Source organism: Musca autumnalis, unplaced genomic scaffold (genome assembly GCF_047663935.1).
Source record: "Musca autumnalis isolate F117 unplaced genomic scaffold, ASM4766393v1 scaffold_3, whole genome shotgun sequence".
NCBI lineage: Eukaryota > Metazoa > Arthropoda > Insecta > Diptera > Muscidae > Musca > Musca autumnalis.
This window is the reverse complement of record NW_027411866.1, coordinates 258432541-258449596: the sequence shown is the minus strand read 5'-3', so window position 1 is coordinate 258449596 and position 17056 is coordinate 258432541.

The window sequence follows — 17056 nt, the reverse complement described above, 5'->3', positions numbered from 1 at the left end:
ATGGAGTTTAATGAATTTTCCACCATTCCTTGGGGACTCATGTCAGCAGGAAAGCAGCAACATGCCACACAAAAAGACAAGGCATAAAACAACAACAACACACACACTCGTACTCATCCATATAGTACTGCTGCCATACAAAACCTAAATAGATACTGAATAATAACAAGAACAAGAAGAACGACAACAAACAACCTAATAACTCTCACACGACAAATGTACATTAACTTTTGAAGAGGAATCGAACCAAATACGAGTATTCAACAGAAAAAGCAAGCCCTCACTGAAGCCGCAAATGTTTACCTCAATGTTTAGCAAAATAATCGTCAAGTGCCGCTGTGCTTCTAGCCCGTTTGAAACATGTGCCTTAGTCCAAGGCATACCACCATAACCTCCACCTCCCGCCCGTCTCTGTGCCATCTATTTTCCCACTCGATGGATGGCAGGGCTATTGAAATTTAATACTTTAGCAATCTATTCTACGCTACGCTTTCAGAGCTTACTCTGTTGTAGGCTTTGCACTTCCTTTCATTCATCACTTCCTTTCATTCCATCCTTCGTCTGTTACGATAGACTTGTGTCAGTCATCAGGCCTATTCAAAGTTAACAGTTTGCCATTACTGTTGTATGTTTGCCTGGCACCACCACACCGTACCTCCGTAGTGAGTGAGTGATACAATATACATTATTCGCATAATATTGGAAACACATTTCACCCTCCGCTGATAATGGTGCTGAAGTGGTGTGGTTGGTGTGGCAAAACACAGTGATTTGAGTTAAAAAGTGAACGAAATATAAAATAAAGGAGTCGCATCTTTTAATTCCAGAATCGTGGTTAAATATTTTATTAAAAAGGAAAGACAGTTGTTTCCGATTTCGCCACAGATCCTCATTAGTTTTTTTGCTTTTTTTATTCACAGAAAATATGTATACTGAAGCCTCAATAGTTTATTTTAGGTAAATTTGTAACGAAGTGACATTCGATGCGGTGATCCTACCATAAGAAACGAATTAAAACAAGTAAAAAAACGCGTTAAGTTCGGCGGGTCGAATTTTTTATACCCTCCACCTCGTGTTGTATTGAAGCTGAATTGCCCTCCACAGTACATTTGTTCTACAAACCCTTGAGCGCAAATAAAGTAAATGTTGAAGAATGTTGTTTTTATCCGTATTTTAACAATTCTTTTATTCACTGGGGTGAAGCTGGAGACCAGATGTTTTAACTTCTAACCAACTACAAATCGGCAACCAAAGTCATGCTTCGTGTCATGGCAGCTATAATAGAGTGCGTCATTTTTAGGTGTTGATGTGACACCTTTCTCAGTCCATCATATTTCCTGTATGGCAGTTATATCGGCCTTGTACTTTCCAAGTACAACAGCCAGTGCATAAACTGCACTTTCTCTATAAAGAGTGCGAACATTACAGGTGTAGATTTGCAGTTCATGGTTCTTAAGACTTTTGCAGGCTACGTCAACTTTAGATGGATTTGTTTTCTTTTTTTGTAGTAGGATGCTAACCCGACGCCTAAACCCAAGTTCTTATTGTTCTTTAGTGTGAACACGTAACACATGTTACCTAACTACCTTTAACGGGTGTTAAAGGGAGCTACCCAGGTGACCACCCCGAAAAGGTCAGTTTCCACTTGAGATGAGAGAGGAACCAAGATAAATCCTGCGATTTGCCATGTTAAAGCCGGCCAGGCCCGTGGCTTGGTATTTTTCATCACCTACGTTACTTCTGACTGAAGTTTTAAGGGCTATCTATCGCGGGTTAGCTCGGTATTGCAGTATCACAGGGTATTTCGGCTAAAACGTTCTATATTTTAAAATGTGGCCCTATAGCAACAAATTCTGGGGGGAAAGTTTCGTGTTAATAACGAACACCATCCATTTCGGTGGGATAATGTGGATAAAACCTTGAAAATATCGAAAAACGGGAGGTACCGTTCTATGGGGCTATGTCAAAACGTGGACCTATAGCTGAAACTTTCTAGGGGAGAGTTTTGTACTCCCAAGGAAGACTGTATACGAAGTTTCAGCTACTTCGGCGTGATAAAGAGGCTAAAACGTTGAAATGTCGAAAATCGTAAGGCACCGCTATATCAAAACCTGATCCAATAGCAACACATTTCTGAAGGAAGGTTTAAGACTTCCAACGAAAACTGAATACGAAATGTAAGCCATTTTGTCGTGATAAATAGGTTAAAACCATGTAAATATCGAAAATACTGTCGTTCTATTTCAATTCCAAATCGAAATTACTGTACCAAATTGTATAGCTCTGTCTTAAATATTGCGAGCTGTATCCTGATTTCAGCAGACGGGCGGACGGATTTTTATGCTGATCAATAATATTTATATATACTTTATAGAGTCTCCGACGAATATTTCGATGTGTTCCAAAGGGAATGGCAAATATAATTAAATTACGAGTATATCCTCCATCTTATTGTGGAGAGTATAAAAATTTTCGACACGAAACCACTGTGCAAAATCCCAATGTGGAACAAAATCTTTTTCTGTAATATGCATGTATGAATGTATGTATGTATGTTTGTACTTCGTTCTTAGACTTTTCATTTTCTGCTCCAGCAATAGAACTTGTGTGACGAGTAGCATACGAACAGTCAACAACCAACAGGTTTCCAATTACATGTTTACCGTAGTACTTGCTAGATGGATGTTACGGAATAGCTAGCTAGCTCACTAGCCAGCCAGCCAGTCAGTTAGTAGTGGGAGGGTTTATTTGGTTTGGTGGCAAAAGGAACCGGCAACACTAATAGATTTTGTATTACCTTTTAACTCTCATGCTTGGACGAACTTTAGGTCTCCGAGGAATTCATTTCACTATGAACGGAACAGAACGGAGAATTGCAAAAACCAAAGCCGGCGAGTACTCGACACATGCCACATGCTGTAAATTACAAACAAAAAACGACTACACGCTGTTTCAACGCCTATATTGTGGCCTGGCTGCTTGTCTTCATGCAATTGCGTCCTTCTTGTTTCCCTGCCCTCCTCACCACATTCATTGTCTATTTGATTGTATTCGAGTATCTCATTTCTCATTTTTTTATCAATAACAAAAACAACAACAACAAAGGTAAAGCAGTGCAAAATGTAAGGTTAAATGAATTCTAAGAGATTTCCGATTTCATTTTATTTTGCTCCAGCCACTAATACTTCACTCCCTGGAGTGAGTGGTTGGGTGGGTGGTTGGATGGATGGATGGGTGGCATCAGGGGAATTGTTAGCACAAACCGCACAAGTTGCATATTATGGCGATGATGGCATGGCATTGGCTTGTGCTAGGTCCGGTTAAATTTGCAACAATAACATTTTGACAAGATTCGTAATAAACGACAGATGGCTTTTCCATTAATTGACCTGCTTTACAACATCTTTATCTCCTCGGTCGCCCATCCACCCCGCATCTTCATACACTCCACTTCACTTCACTTATTGCTCAGAACAATCGATAATTGTTGTAAATTCTATTGTTTAACTGTCATGACAACAACTACACAACAAAACCCTCCGGGTTAACAAAGTTGGAATATTGTTCCGCATGTAGCAAAGAAAGGAGGAAAAAGAAAACTTTAGGTTAAATATAATAAACATAATTCCTTTCATGGGTTTCCAGCTTCCTACTCTCCGCCTTCATAGCTGCTTTGCTTTGTACTTCATGTCTTCAGAAAAGGGGTGGGAGAGATTATGAAATGCCACATTAAACTAAATAAACAAACACAAAAGTCCAACTACAACAACAACATTAACAATAAAACCAAATCCAAGTATGTACAATATTATTAAAGCGATCCACCAATCAGTTGGGAGGGGGGAGAAGTACTTGAGTGTGTAACCACAGCTGACTGGAATTAAATCCTACTTACATTGAATCGAACAAAATTCAATTCAAAATTTCTCAATTCGATTGCCACGGCTCGTCGCCCAGAAACATTAAATACCTCTTTAGCAACAATTAGAACAAATGCCTTGGCCAAATCGATTGTCGCCAACATTTTGTCAACAGATGTACAATTGTTGTATTTGTGATTCCAAGGACAATCAAAAACATTGTGTTGGAAATTAAAGGTTTTTCGTCGATAGGTTGTGGATCGATTACAAATATAGAAAAGGACTTTGACTTTAAAGAGATGGAGTGGGACAATTTAATTTGAAATTGTATTGAAAAATATAATGTTGCTTAAAAAGAATAAAATGATTTGGATATAAACAAGTAAAAAAGTATCAGTCGGCTTTGCCGACATGGATATACCCTCAGTCTGTGTATATTGAAACATTTTTTCCCCAATAAACGTAGGTATGTTGACAAAAATATTGATTAGGATTAAAGATCAAAAGTTTTGCGGAGGAGATCCTAAAAAGAATGGATCTCCAGCCACTACATATGGTGCCATAGGGGTTTTTTACACCCTTCGGGCTGTTTGCTCAAGAAGTATGGACTTACCCCTGAAAAAACTTGTACCATCGTAATTGAGGCAGCGAATGCAAGTTGCTTCAACAAAAATCAAAGAGATTCGATATCAGGTCTTAAAGTGAACTTATCCGAAATTTTGTGTGGGAGGTGCCGGATGGAGTGGACAAATATAGTCCATATTTAAAACTGATCTATATCTGGTAGATATATTAGGATGTGTAAAGTATGGACCAATTCGGCAACACCCTTCAAGAGTTACCGTACGAACAATTTTTCCGAACATTTTTGAACTTTTGTGGGGGAGGTACATGAAGGAGTGGACCGATATGGCTTATCATCGAACTTAAACTATGTTTGGACAAAATATTACTAAGGCCAAATTTTGGATCGAATCGGCAGATCCGTTCGAGAGTTATCTTGCGCTCCAACCATGGGGGCAGTGAATACAAGTTGCTAAAATAAAAATCAAAGCGATTCGATAGATGGCCCTAAACTGAACTTTTCCGAAATTTTGTGTGCGAGGTACCCGGAGGAGTGGACCGATTCCATATTGAAATCTTATCTAAGTCTGGTACACATTTCACGATGGGCAAAGTATGGACCATATCGGTTACTCCCTTCAAAAGTTATCGAGCGGACCAATTTTTCCGAACATTTTCGAACTTTTGTTGGGGAGGTACCGGAAGGAGTGGACCGATATAGCCCATCTTCGATATTAAACTAAGTTTGGGCAAAATATTACGAGACCCAAAATTTGAACCGAATCGGTTCGTCCATTCGAGAGTTATCGTGCGCTCCAGCCAGCCAGACAGACGGACGGACATTACTCAATCGACTCCAAATTGTCTAAAACACATTTCGTCCAAACATACTTGGGGTCTAAAACCATTATTTCGATGAGACACATTTTGCCGGTATGAAAGTGTAATACCCTCGTTAGCATAAATGCTGAGGGTATAAACAGACCAAACCGATAACAAAGATGTTGGAAATGCCGCGTAGTGTTAATCTAAGATAATCCTCATCAGATCGGATAATTGCAGAGACTAACTGGAAGGTGCAAACCAAAAACGTTGCCTTATTTTGCAACCAGAAATTATTCTCAACACGATTTGCCCCATGCTTCAGTTCTTTGGATGTATTTTCAAAACTAATCATTTAAAGGGAAATATCCAAAATATGGCAACATGTCCATAACAACGACGCACAGCGGATGCGCCCAAGGACAAAAATCAAAAATTTGATGTCACCATTTTAAGAATTTAAAGGTGCAAATAGCTTCAGAATATTCAAAGTTATTGTAAACTCACCTTTTTTAAATTTGTGGAGAAAAAGCATTATAGACATGACTAATTTTGAAAAAAAAAATTGTAGTTGAAAATGAGAAAAACATGTTTATATTAAAAGCGTATTTCTGAAACAAAGGACTGTTATTGACGACTTTACTTAAATGGAATGATTTAGTAAATTCTCTAAGCTTCGTGTTTTACTTATCAGAATTCAAAAGTGGACAGACATATTGAAATTTGATGGAGATTATTTTTGTCTTTGACGCCTTCTATCTAGAATTAAGTTTTGTGGGACAAAACTTAATAAACTCAGATAAAGTACAATATTAACCCTAAAACGTGATTTTACTTTTGGCGTTTAGGTACGATTTAGAATATTTTGATCTAATACGATCACATTTTAAAGGAGTTTTTAAACGTTTTTGAAAAAAGGAACCAAAAAGACCCCTTTAGTGACTCGCATGAGGGTTAATTTTTTCATAAAAAGATACCCCGCATTGTTGTCAGTAACATTGCCAAAGACACTTTATACCTAAAATGCAAGCAAATTCGGTTAAACAATGTGTTAGTAATAGTAAAATACTTCTATACGTTGACCTTAGACTGTTATATTTCTGTTACAGAGTTTTTATGTCGCTAGGACCAATTGATACAAATTTCAGTTCGATATATTATCAAGAAGTATTTTTGTCACACCTTCCCATGTAAGTGCCGCCACTGTGCGATGTAGTCAGGGGGCGTCCCAGGGGGGCCGACACTTCTCCAAAATGGTAAATTTTGGACATTTTTTATATATTTTGCCACTCAATCTACGGCTGCTCTGTTCACTACATGGACGTCACAGGAGAGAACAGATATGAATATCATGATCGACAGATGCAGAATTCCAACCACAAACTACCCCAAAATTCTAGGAGTCACATCGTCCGCGAATGCCCCAGCTATCTGAGACAAGCTAAAATGTAGGAACAATGTCCTCAAGTCCCTAGCCGACAGCACTTGGGGTGCAGATAAAGAAACCTTGTTGACCACATATATGTACATATAACGCGATAAGTCGGTTTGTGGTAAGCTAAGCGGAGACAGTATGGTTCCTTGATTATGGTCATTATTACATCAATTGAAGTGACATCTGTTCACAAATAGCAAACCTCACTATTTATTTTTTAATCTCCCCACTAGATGTCGCCACAAATGAGTGGTTACGAAATTTACTAAAAATGAGAGCCAATCACATAGACTAATAAATACATAGACAAAGAATGTGTAATGCGGCAAGTTTCCAACAGATGGATATTACGCAGCAACTATTACTAAAAAACAACTTAACAACTATATCTCGGAAATTGCGAATTTCTTTTCTGTCAATTCAGGTAAATGCATACAAAACATCTACCTGAATTTACAGAAACGACATTCGCATCCAAATTTTTCGCCTCTGTTGATGAATTTTGACATTTCAAATCTTTGTTTTTCTTTGAATTCGACCCATTCTAAACTCTAATACCAAGTTTACACTTACGATCCAAAAACCTCCGATTTAACGAAATCCTGAAATTCACCCCTGTGCTTACACTTATTTTTTCTTGATTTCGAACATATCACAATAAGCAAGGTAGATGCATATACACAGCTGATCGAACACACATGTTCAAAAAAGTTGTAAATTGAATTAGGCTTCAAAAATATACGACAATATAGAACTTTAAGGCCAGAACAGAATCAATTGTTGGAACAAATGCCAGAGCCTCTTTGCAAATCCGCCTGCGTTCCCCTTTAGGAGGCTCTGGCATTCCTTTATAATTTGACATTTGGGAAGCATGCAAAGCAAGCGACGATTGATTCTGTTCTGGCTTTTACTGCTTTTATTTTATCGCAAAATTAGCTATATATCGTATTAATTGTGTATAGTACTAACGTTGAGACACCGTAATAATAAATGTTGATCAATAAAAGTTCTGTTCAGAACCTGCAACATATTATATTATTTCTTTCATTTTATTTTCTCCGCCGGCAAATAAACAACAACGAATAAATATGAATTAAAAACGTTTGTGATGAAAAATAAATTGAACAAAAAATTATCTGTAAAACTTAACTAGGCGTTTACACACAGACACTAATGCTATGTTTACATTTACGAAATCCACTCGATTTCATCTGTCAAATCCATAGGTTAAACGTCAAATGAAATCCAATTGATTTCAGATGAGATTTCATTTGACGTTTGAGCTATGGAATTGACAGATAAAATCGAGTGGATTTCGTAAATGTAAACTTAGCATAAGTCTGTCTGGTTACTTTCCCAGCAAGAATTGTCCAGCAAGAACTTTCTCAAAGAGTAAAGGCCTCTGCACATACGACGCGTTGAGCGTTGCGTTACAACAACCACATGAAAACTTCATGAACAAACTTGGCACCACTTACACATTTTTCATGTGGTTGTTGTTTTCAACGCGCAACGCGTCGCACAACGGACCGTATGTGCCGGGGCCATAAGGGGTTTTTATTCTCTTTTGCTAGAAAATTGTAAAAAGTAAACAGACACTTCCCAGCAAAAACCAGCAAGCAATCAGCTGACTTGCCAAAACAGAACAATTTGTCCGCCAACAAAGGAAGCAAACACGTTGTATTTTATTAAAAATAAAAAAGAAAATGAAACAAAAAAGTATTTTTCCACTTTACAAATTTGTTCTCCATAAAACAATACAATTAGACTATGTTATTTCCACAATAAAATTGTTTTTAATGTTCACAAACATAAATCAACAAAAAACTAAAAACGACTGATTGATTGTTTTCAGGAAGAAGAAGAGCTTGCAAGTGCTTGCTAGAAGAAATTTGTCCAGCAAGAATTTGCAAGCTCTCAGTGAAAGAACTGTTAAAATGTCTCTCTCGAATCGCTCTCTTTTGCTGGTTTTTTGTGTTAACAGACGACTTCCAGCAACAATTGCTACAAATTGTTACAAATTTTAGGGTAACCAGACACAGCTAGTATTGACAAGACAATAGCAAAGTTACAAACCATTTTCACCAATTCATTCATACTTTTCTCTATACATATCCACTAAACAATTGTTGCCGAGCGCTCTGATGTTAGATTTTTTTAAGAGTTTTTCCAATGTATGATCAGAAAATATTCCGATTTCTCAAAATTTCCTTCAGAAGTTGAACCTATTATCAGCCATTTTTTTTAAGGAATCTCTGCACATTTTCTTGTGCTTGTTTTCAAAAATCTGCCAATATTCTGCACATTCTCTGATGGGAAATTTTGATTCGTTTCTCTTTCTCGCTAGTAAATTCCCAGAGAGATTATTTTAAGAACTACAAAGACAAGGTAGAGTTTTTGTTTTGTTTGCATGCTGTGGTTTGTTTTTTTTTAAGTTATTTAAAATCTGTTAATTGACAAAGACGTAGCGGAACAAGTTATTTTGTGATTTAAATCGCAAATTAAAATTGTAAGTTTGCAAACACATAATGGAATAATCAATATTTTTAATTATATTTTAGAAAAATCAAATAAAAGCATTCGAAAACTTTATCAGGAAGGACTGCGACTATAATTTTGCAATTTTTGCGGGCAGCAGCGGCGAATAATATAATAAATCCACATTGTAATTATGAACATAGGTACATATATAGCTTAAATAAAGAAGTTCTTATTTAAATTGCAAGAAATTCGAATCAAATCCGAATAAAGATTAAGAATTTTGGGCGAATATATTTGAAACATCTAATGAAATATCAGAATAGTTTCCGACTTTCGGATAGAACATAAAAAATTTTTTAGAATAAGTTCCGAAACTTTCCAGAATCTCGAAACACATCTCCGAAATGTATTCCATTTTCTGCACATTTTCGAATACTTCTTCAGAGTTTTGTCCGAGATTGTTACGAAAATCACAATTTACTTCAGATTTTTTAAAGATATTTCTTAAGAATTCGAAACTAATTTTTGTGGAAACTCGAATGCTCTTTTCGAATTTCCCTCGACAAATTGTTCCGAATTCTGCGAACCGCTTCACACAAAAACGGACATGTTTTGCATACGAAGACGGCATCAGAAATGGAAACTTGTGCAGAGATTTCGTCCGAATTCGGTACGATTTCGGCAAAAATTGTTTAGTGGGTATTTAAAAATTTATAAATGTATTTGTGAACAAGTAAGAAAAGCATTAAGTTCAAATTCAACAGCCATTTCGGTGGATTAATGTGGCCACAACCTTCAAAATACCGAAATTCGGAAGGTACAGTTCTATGGGGGCTATATGATGGCGTGGACCTATACCTACAAATTTCTGGGGGAAAGTATTATACCCCTAACGAAGACTAAATACCAAATTTCAGCCATCTCGGTGTGATAATGAGGCTAAAACGTTCAAAATATCGAAAATCGGGAGATATTGTATTATGGGGGCTATATCAACACGTGGACCTATATAAACATTTTACGGTAGAAATGTTTCTTAGCCTCTGGAAACACAAAATACAAAGTTACAACCGATTCTTTGGTCAAATGGGTCTAATACATTCAAAATATATTAAAATGACGCGTACTTTATAAGGGATCTTATGTGGGGACTATACCAAAACGTGGACCTATATAACCCAACTTTGGTAGGAATGATTTCTGGCCTCTGAAGATACAAAATACCAAATTACAACCAATTCTGTGGTCAAATGGGTCTAATACATACAAAATATATTAAAATGACGCGTACTTTATATGGGGCCTTATATGGGGCTTTACCAAAACGTGGACCTATATAACCCAACTTTGCACGATGGGGCCAATAGCAGGTTTTCGAGGCAAAAAGTCAATTTTTGAAGTTAACAATTTGAAAAAAAAATAATAACGGATTTCGATAGCGACATACTGATCTGGCAATGGTGACATATTTTCTTATGCATCATTTTCCGACATTCATTATAAATAAGTAGTGAAAGCATTTTAGGCGCCAAAAGGAAAATTTCAACATTTTTATATTTTTTAAACATGGAAAGCTCTTCAATGGTTATGTAAAATAAGATAGTGTTAACAAATAATAAAAATGTTATGTGTGGTAAATGTATTTTTGAGTTAAGATGCTATGTCTTTTTTGGAGTATTTTGCTTTGTTATCCATGTGTTCTCTGGAGTATAACTTTTGAGATCTAGGTAGATCTAGGATATTATATATATGTGGTGAAAGGTATTAATGTGTACTATCATTTTGTGAAAAAATTAGCTGCGCCTAGCTGCGCCTTTTCATAAAAATCTGATTTCAGATGTCGTAATAGTTAAAAATATGGACATTTTTATGTTTTGGTTGGAGAATAATCGGAAACCCATTAATGTTATCAATTGGATTTCGGAAAAATTTAATAGATGTATATAATAATAATATATAATTTCCAAGACATCGCAGACAAACTTTGGCTTTTGTAGCGGAATCTTAGCCGATTTTACTAAATTTGGAACCTTGTTTTATTAACTTATAACAAACCACAGACAAAACCATGAAATTGGAACATATGTATATAGGGGAGCTATTTCTATATCTGAACCGATTTCAATATAACTTGAAAAACTTATTTGTAGTCCGAATTCCGTAACATTTTCCAATTTTTTTTGTAATTTGATGGAATTTGCATGCTTGGTCAATGATTTGCCTGAAATCGGGCGAACATATATATGGAAGCTATATCCAATTCTGAACCGATTTCAATATGATTTGCTAAAAATGTTTCTATACCAAAATCCGTCACACATTTCAAATTTCATCAAGATTGGACATACATAGCGGGATTGGTGACCAAATACCTACAATTGGGCGAAAATATATATGGGAGCAATATCAAAATCTGAACCGATTTCAATATAACTTGGCAAACTTATTTGTAGTCCTAATTCCGTGGTATTTCCCAAATCGCATAAAAATTGGGCAGAATTTGCGTGTTTGGTCCATCAATTGCTTGAAATCGGACGAACATATATACGGGAGCTATATGTATATATGAACCGATATGAACCAAATTTGGCATATTAGTTTCTAAGCCCATTATAAACATCTGTACAAAATTTGGAAAGTCTAGCTTTCCCCAGTGATTTGTTGCCTCGAAAACCTGTCATTGGCCCCATCGTGCTTTGGTAGGAATATTTTTTGGCCTCTGGAGACACAAAGTACCAAATTACAACCAATTCGGTGGTAAAATGGGCCAAATATCTTAAAAATTCCTTAAAACGACGACGCGTCACGCGTCATTTTGTATGGGGGCTATACGAAAGCGTGGACCTACATAGCCCGCTTTCAATACCAAAAGTCCTACGTAAATATAACATATTTTCCCAAAATTTCATCAACCTACGTCAATCCGTTCGAACGCTAGAGTGATTTCCACAGACGGACGGACATGGCTATATCGATGTACAATTGCACGCTGATCAAGAATATACATATATACTTTGTGGGGTCTACAATGATTATTTCGCGTAGTTACAAACGTAGTGACAAACTTAATATACCCCCATCCTATGGTGGAGGGCATGGTACAATAAAGTAGAGGTAGGCCAGGTATGAAAATCACTGAGAAATGCCAACCTGCAGCCATGGCTTAAAACGTCAAATGACATGGTACAATAATAATGGGAGATGTACCTGCATAGCTATCCCGTATTACAAAAACATATGGAACTTAGAGCTTCACTTTTTATATGTTAAAACATTTCTTTAGCTAGGCTCCAGAATATTCTTGTTGGAAGAGTGTTCCAAAAATAGCAAAAGTTCTTCCCAAACTTACGACAATGAAAAAATGTCATTCACTTATTTTCTACTTGACAAGTTTGGCTAATCTGACATCGTGATTGCTGGCATCCGATTTGCAGATAAATGTCAGCAGAATTTTTACAAAAATTGTAATTTTTACATTCCCGTACTTTTGGAACAAATTTAAATTAATATCAATATTTGATAAATTGTTCATTCGTATGTTTTGCTAAAAAAATCAACAATTTTATTTTGCCACGCGAATACACATTATTTGTCATTGTTTTCAATTTTAAGATATAGTGTTACAGCAGAAGTTTTTTGTTGGAACAATTCAGCGATACATCTACCTTTATGATTGCATAATGTCAAAAACAGTACAAAATGTCAACCCTGCTTTTGACAGATTAGGCCATAAAAAGAAAAAAATTGTAATCAGCTGTTAGCTGTGGCCTACCTTTACTTTATTCTACCATGGTGGAGGGTATAAAAAGGATGTTGGATGTTTGCTATTGTCTTGCCAATACTGGCATTTGTAAACGCAGGGTAATAGTAAACATATACATATGTACTTATTTAATTTTTAATGAACTTTAATTTATGGTCTGTTCCCGTACTTTATAAAGTGGTAAAAGTTGTAAAAGTCGTAAACGATTTTTATATATGGCCTGTTCCCGTACTTTACAAAGTGGTAAAAGTCGTAGACGATTTTCATATAAATTTTGTGTACGGGAACGCAAAATGTGTAAAAGTGGTAAAAATTGTAAAAACTTTTTAGTTCTGGAACAGAGCTATACATTTTGTGTACGGGAACGCAAAATGTGTAAGTCCCAATTTACATTAGGCGAGTTTACTTGCGGCAATTGGCAGTTTGATGGAGAGAGAGGTGAGGTATATGGTAACCCTTTGCCTCTCAACACTCTCTCTCACCCACAAACTGACAATTGCCGCAAGTAAACTCGCCTAATGTAAATTGGGACTAAAAGTGGCAAAAGTTGTTACAATTTTTACCACTTTTACACATTTTGCGTTCCCGTACACAAAATTTATATGAAAATCGTTTACGACTTTTACCACTTTATAAAGTACGGGAACAGGCCATACGTTTATATATAACCGGATTTAACAAACGCAAATGCTTAATGTTCTTTTATTTTGCATCAACAAACATAACTAGCTTAAAACTAACAAGTGGTTATATATGTATGTTTATGTGTGTATGCATATACAAGTTACCATGTATCTTTATCACTCAGAGATAAATAGATGAGAGTGAGAGTAAATGATACTTGTAACTGCATACAGTAATTAAAAGAAGAAGATCACATACTGCACATTAGGATGGATCGTACTGAAATATGTATTAGGGTGGAACGTAAATACAAATACTCTATAACAGTCAAAACTGATCGTGTGTACTCCGCTTAATATGTCAGCCACATAGTTGTTTTTTTTTAAACTTGGCATCACTTACATTTTTTCATGTGATTGTTGCACCGCGACGCTCAACGCATCGTATGTGCCGAGCGCTTAACATTTGCCATTCCGTAACTAAAGCTGGGTACAGGGATCAGTTTTAACTGTCGATTTTATTTTATATATGTCAAACTGTCCAGCAACCACAAAATATTTTGTGTTTGCCTGATGACTGACAAACATTAGCGGCACTGACCAAACTGATCGTGTGTACCCCACATAAAGCTGAGTACACATTGCCAGTTTTGAATGACAGCTTTTGGTCTGTTCCTTTACTTTTAAAAATGGTAACAGTGGCAAAAAAGGTAAAAGTTGTGAACTGCTCTCATATAAATTGCGTGCTTTTTAAAGTAAAGGAACGCTTTGCAGGTTAAAAATGGTAAGAAATGGTAACCTCAGGTACGTAAAGGAACAGAGCATTTGTTGGTGCTTGCTAGTGTGGCCGTTTATTTTTGTCATTCATCATGCAACCACAAAATGTTTTGTGGTTGCTGGACGGTTGGACAGTTATCGATAAATGCGAAATATCGACATTCAAAACTGACAATGTGTTCTGTAGTGGAATTCTGTAACTCATTTTTGCTGTTTCCGACAAAAATCGGTAAAATTAAATCGCAAAATTATGACTAAAAACATAAAGAAAAGTTGGCATCACTGTTTGTTTCGGTAGAGGCTAGCGACTACTTTTTATTCATAGTTAACTTACCGAAAATTTTCGTTAATTATCGAAATTATAAGCATTTTAATTTTACCGACAATTATCGATAACAGCAAAAATGAGTTACAGAATCCCACTACTGCTCTTAATTTTTGCTATTATCGATAATTGTCGGTAAAATTAAAATGCTTATAATTTCGATAATTATGTAATTGACAGTTAAAACCCAGTGCGTTTGTTAAATCCGGTTATATATAAACGTATGGCCTGTTCCCGTACTTTATAAAGTGGTAAAAGTCGTAAACGATTTTCATATAAATTTTGTGTACGGGAACGCAAAATGTGTAAAAGTGGCAAAATTTGCAAAAACTTTTTAGTTCTGGAACAGAGCTTTAATTTCTATAATAGTACAGCTCTGTTCCAGAACTAAAAAGTTGTTACAATTTTTACCACTTTTACACATTTTGCGTTCCCGTACACAAAATTTATATGAAAATCGTTTACGACTTTTACCACTTTATAAAGTACGGGAACAGGCCATACGTTTATATATAACCGGATTTAACAAACGCACTGGGTTTTAACTGTCAATTACATTACATATACGTCAAACAAATCCTCATGAGGCAGGTTAACCCTGCAAAAGGGTTCCGTTCCCGTATTTTTTAAGAAATTTGTATGGGGAAGCATTTTTTGACAATTCGCTCTTTTTTCTAACATTACCATTAACAAAGTACGGGAAAATAATGAAAAATACCATTGTGACAAAGTAATTTAATATTTTTTTCACATTGTTTACAAATTGACCATACCCAGCAAAATAAATTGGAAGTAGTGCAATGTGGACTAGTTCTGTCACGGCATGTTTTGATGCAGTTCAAACGGAGTCGTGAAAAAGGCACTCCTGTCCTCACATTTTAACCGCATTTGGATGCAATCCAAAGAATCACATCCACTTGTCACATTTTAACAACATCCGGATGCAGCTCAGCGGAGTCGTGAAAAAGGCACTCCAATTCCTCATAATTTAACAGCATCCGGATGCAGCCCAAACGGAGTCGTGAAAAAGGCACTCCGTTTGCTACATATTATTAGCAGTTGTTAGAGATCCCTACATGTACATAAATCAGTTTGTACATCTCTACAGGCAGCGGTATACATTTTCCAATAAGAGATAAGCGTGTTAACATTTTTAAACATTTGTTAATACAAACTAAATAATATTTCAATTGTGAACATTTTCCGGTAACTCAAGAGAAGAATGCCTGTATCAAAACAAGTGCTTTGGACTGCCTCCTATTCTACCCCAAAGGGTTAGTTAAAATGCAATGCCAAAGGGTCAGTTAAAATGCAGTGCAATGGAGTGCCTCTTCTAACAGTACTGTTCAACCGAATTTACGATACGGGCCAATATCCTCGAGACTGGCTAAAATCAACATTCATAACTATCCCCAAGAAAAGTCATCCAAAATATTGCAGTGATTACAGACTAATAAGTCTAATGAGTCACGCGTTAAAAATATTCCTCAGAATAATTCACTCACGAATTTATAAGAAATGTGAAAGCGTCATGGACAGAACGCAATTTGGCTTCAAACAATGCATGGGAACACGTGAAGCACTTTTCTCTGTACAGACACTAGTTCAAAAATGCCGAAACGCAAAAAAGGATGTTTTCTTATGCTTTGTTGATTACGAGAAAGCCTTTGATACAGTGCAGCATGATAAACTGATGAAAATTCTTGCATCCATTGATATAGACCAAAAAGAGATCCAATGTATAAAAAGCTTGTACTGGCACCAATCAGCACAAATAGAAATAAGCGGAGAACTGACGGAAACCATCATTATATCTAAAGGTGTCAGGCAAGGATGTATTCTTTCCCCTTTACTCTTTAACATCTACTCTGAAAAAATATTTCAAGAGCAACGTTCGAAAAGGTATATATTTAAACGGAATGTTCCTTAATAATATAAGATATGCGGATGACACAACAATACTGTCTGATAGCATGCTTGGACTGAAATATCTAATGCATCAACTATCCACATACAGCCAATCTTACGGGCTAAAAATTAATATGCGAAAAACGAAATACATGATAATCAACAAAAACAACAGTTACAATGATATCACGCTGCAAGTACAAGACGCCTGCATCGAAAGAGTAAAGAGCTTTAAATATCTTGGATTTAATATCAACGAGAAATGGGACTGCTCAGGAGAAATTAGAAGTCGCATAGAAATGGCAAGAGACGCTTTTTATAAATACAAAAAAATTTTGTCAAGTCATGATATTAATCTCACAACAAAGCGACGATTTATAAAAACGTATGTTTGGTCAGTTCTGCTATATGCCGTTGAGACATGGACTTTAAAATCAGCAGACATAAAAAGATTGGAGGCATTCGAAATCTGGATATATAGGCATGTACTGAGAATAT